This window comes from Rutidosis leptorrhynchoides, chromosome 5 (assembly GCF_046630445.1).
Source record: "Rutidosis leptorrhynchoides isolate AG116_Rl617_1_P2 chromosome 5, CSIRO_AGI_Rlap_v1, whole genome shotgun sequence".
NCBI lineage: Eukaryota > Viridiplantae > Streptophyta > Magnoliopsida > Asterales > Asteraceae > Rutidosis > Rutidosis leptorrhynchoides.
In genome coordinates this window covers 457631353-457636092 of record NC_092337.1, presented here as the reverse complement: position 1 = coordinate 457636092, position 4740 = coordinate 457631353, and positions in this window count along the sequence as shown.

The window sequence follows — 4740 nt, the reverse complement described above, 5'->3', positions numbered from 1 at the left end:
ATAATAATCTCAGAAAAAAAATTTAGAATTATTTTTATTTCTGTTTAATATTTATTACGAATTTCACTCAGTTTTTGTGTTTAATCACTACTTAATTCGTAATTTAATATAAATGATATTATAAAACTTATTATAAATATTTTTATGAATAACTCTCCTGTTATAAATAATTTCTAAGCAAAAATTACTGTTGTGAATATTTTTATTCAATTTAAATTCGTTTTATTCATTAAACTAATTCGATAATTATTTAAATATAGGATAAATATATAAAATGTTATTTTAATTAATTTTTCGTATTCAATAATATTTATATGACTAATAGCTTCTGTAAAAATTATCATAATGAATTATAAGTATTTATAACAATTACTTTTAATTTTTGCATTTTATACGATATATATATATTCCAATATTACCTAATAATTCGTTTTAAATATTTATAAATTCTACAATAATTATTTGTGATCAATTTTATATCATATAATAATTAATAAACCTGTAAAGATTATTTTTATCAAATATATATATTTATTTACCATTTAACTCGAATATACATCCGAATAATACAAAAAAATTCGTTTTTAAATTGTATTATAAATATAATCCGAATATTAAATTCATAAAAATAATTTTATAACATGCTATACTACTTAAGATTAATTTTAGTAGGATCATATATGTTTTAGCATTAAGTTTTAATTTATTAACAATTAAAAAAATGAGATCGACTAAAAAAAATAAAAAAATATATATATACCGAAACAAAAATATAAAAAAAATCGGTGGGCTAGAGTAATACCTCAACTTTTGTTGTGATCTTTGAGAGAAAATTTTAGTAATGTGAGTGAGTGTAAAAAAAATTAATGAACTAGTGTAGTATTTATAGGATAAATACTTGTTAAATAAAATAAAAGAAAAAAATAAAAATAAAAGAAACAGAGAAAATATTTGGATAGAATTTTGAATACATCATCTAGTCAAATTGTTTAAACTAGTCTTCCTTAAAAAGCTAACAAAAAAATTTAAGAAGTGTTATCCCTTTTTGTTTTTTGGCCGATGCAAAATTAAAAGGAGGTATAAATTTTTTTTTGTTGTTTATCCTTCGGCCAACCTTTGTAAATATATATTTATATATATTTTTTTTGTAGATAAGATGAAGATTATTCTAGAATTTTGATTTTTCATCTTTATTTTTATTTAAATTTTTAAATACGAATTTAATATACATTTTTATTTATTTTTGGTATTTAATAATATTAAACTTTTATTTTTAAATTACTAACTTATAGTTTTTATTATTTGTAATTGTGACACATTTCTTATTATATAATTTTTTTTTGTTACTAAGTTAGTATATATATCAAAGTTAATATGAGTCACATATATATATATATATATATATATATATATATATATATATATATATATATATATATATATATATATATATATATATATATATATATATATTTACACACACATAATATTCATGTACTTAATTAATATTAGAATTAGGGTTTCTATTAGTAATTACTATTTAGGTTAGGGTTTGAATAATTAGTGTTTATAGTATTAGGGGTAGAGTTATGGTTATTAAATGTGTTAGGGTTTACAAATCTTGATTAATATCTAGGGTTTTATATTATTAATTAGGGTTAGGGTTTATTTATTACGAGAAATTAATATCTCTTGTCATTTATTATTCGGATAACAACCCTAATGATACAAGACACTGAAACCCTAAGGGTAAATTAGTAAATTTAGAATGGAGAAGTGAGGGTTGTTATATGATTCGCGTCCAACCTGAAAAGCCGCGAGTATCTATCACGAACCCTACTATTACCGATCCATATGTCATTCCAAAAAGAAGTTCCCGACCCGTCACCAATTGTACGAATGAACGAGTTGCTGAATTGAACATTTAAATCGTCTATTGCTTTGCCTACCAAAATAATGTTAGACCATGTGCCTATAGATGATAAGTGAGGTGAGTCACTCTCCACCGTTAGGACACCACACAAACCATAAACACTTCGAATGATCTTGACCCAAAGTGAGTCGGTTTCAGTTTTGAACCTCCACCACCACTTTCCAAGTAATGCAAGGTTTTTACTTTTTAAAGAACCAATGTTCAACCCCCCCCCCCCCTAATGTCATAAGAAGTAATGACATTATACCATTTGACCCAAATTGTTTTTGAACCCAAACCCGTCTCACCCCAAAAAAAAAAAGAACGCCTCATCCTCTCGAGAATTTTTAACACGCAAGGCGAAGCGCGGAAGAGTGAGAAATAATACAAAGAGAGACTATTGAGGACCGATTTAATAAGTGTCAATCTTCCACCAAATGACATTGATTGCATTCTCCAACTTGCAAGTTTATTTTTGAAATTTTCAATAACCATATCCCAATCTTTTGTTTTTTTCATATTCGACCCGATAGGTAATCCAAGGTACGTGAAAGGAAATTTTCCGACTTGACATCCAATGGAACTTGCTACTAAATTGACTTCCTCCACATTAACCCCGATACCATATATACAACTTTTTTGAAAGTTTATTTTCAACCCGGAAGCAAGCTCAAAACACTTTAAAAGAATTTGAAGGCTAAAAATGTTCGCACAATTCTATTCACGTATGAATATAGTATCATCCGCATATTGCAAATGCAAGAGTAGAACTTTATCATGCTCGATTTCAACCCCTTTAAAAACTTCTCTATCGATTGCCGCCTTCGCTATAATATTTAACCCTTCCGTTACAAGAATGAAAAGAAAATGTGAAAGTGGATCACCTTGCCTTAAACCCCGTTGCAATGAGAATTCTTTTGTAGGCGAACCGTTGACAAGATGGAGATTGAAGCTGAACTAAGACAAGAGTGGATCCATTTCCGCCATCTGCACCCGAACCCCATACATTTCATAAACTCCATTAGAAACTCCCAATTAAGACAATCAAACTCTTTTTCGAAGTCAACCTTAAATAACATACCCTTATGCCGATTCTTTTTCAAAAAATCAATGCTTTCATTTACAATAAGAGCACCATCTAAAATGAAACGGCCTTTTAAAAACAAGCTTTATTTCCTTCAATGAGCGAAGGAATAACTTTTCGTAATCTATTTGAAAGAATTTTGGCAATTACTTTGTAGTAGCTACCAATGAGACTTATGGGCTGAAAATCGTTTAGGAAAAATGGATCTTTCTTATTCGGGACCAACGTAACAAATGAGGCATTGCACCCCTTAGAAAAGTCACCATTTTCCCAAAACCAATTTATAGCACTAACAAGGTCTACTTTGATAATCTCCCAAACATTTTTGAAAAATCTCAAATTAAACTCGTCCGGACCCGGGGCTTTTGTGCTTCCACAATCCAAGATTGCTTCAAGTATTTCTTTCTCCTCGAAAACAGTCTCCAGGACCTCGACCTCACAAACTGATATGGATGGGTATTCAAGGTCTCCGAGGCTCGGTTTATCAATATCAAGTTCTTTGAATCTTCTTTTAAAATGATTGTATGTTTCGTCTTTAATATCTTTTGGTGAGTCATTCCAAACCCCATTATTCATGAGCCCATGAATATTGTTTACATTATTTCTTCAACGAATACTCGAATGAAAGAATTTCAAAATTTCATCACCGTCAACAATCCACTTAACCTGAGCTTTTTGTTGTAAGATATTTGATTTTATTCTTTCCTTTTCCAACCAATCATTTCTCGAATTTTTCTAAAGACTAATTTCTCCATCATTAAATTTCCGAAACTCAATTTGTAGTTCAAGGCTTTCGGCCTTTGATTTTGCCAACTTGATTTCCACGTCTAGACAATTGTACTTATTTAGACTCCAACTTTTATGAGCATTCTTGACATTCTTGAGTTTATTTCTAAATACACAATCCTTACGATTAATGTTTGGTACCACTTCATGAAATGACTCGTCCATATTACTATAAACGCAGTACGTTCTCATTGGTCTCATAGCGAGGTATTTGACCTCTATATAATACGTTTTAGAAAATATTGTATTCGTTTCATAAAAAGCACATCAGTGTTATACATAATGCATGTTTTAAACAAGTGAGCGATTATTTAAGAAATAATCCCCAAAATACATCGGTTTCCAAATACTACACACGTGACTTAACAGTCGAATATAATACATGACAAAGGTTTTATTGAATGCAACACTTTATTTAAATAAAAGTATGAGACTCCATGCACAGCTTGCTCAGATAATGCAATAGCGGAAGACTTTCTTAAGGACCTGAGAATAAACATGCGTAAACAGTCAACACAAAGGTTGGTGAGATATATAGGTTTATCATCGATATAAATATAGACCACAAGATTTCATAGTTATAAATATATGTACACTCGCAAATGTATAAAAGTATTCTATAAGTTGTTAATGATACCGCAACCCGCAGGCGCACCACATATGTATGCGGGCAATCACTATTGTGCGTATGCGTGTTCTTGTGTGCGTTATGCGGCGTGCGAATGCCTTTGTTTCCGGTACGGCGGTTGCTTAGCTGTTAAGTAAATATCTTTTCCATAATTATATCCGTGATTCGGGGGAGTCAGTTATGGATGAGGTTATCATGATCTGGGACGGTTCTAGAATTAGGGTTTGCCTATAAATACAAACCCTAATCATCACCTACGATACACAGCATATTACGTAACCATCACCTACGATACACATTACGTAAAAAAGCATCATTCAGCATCTTTTC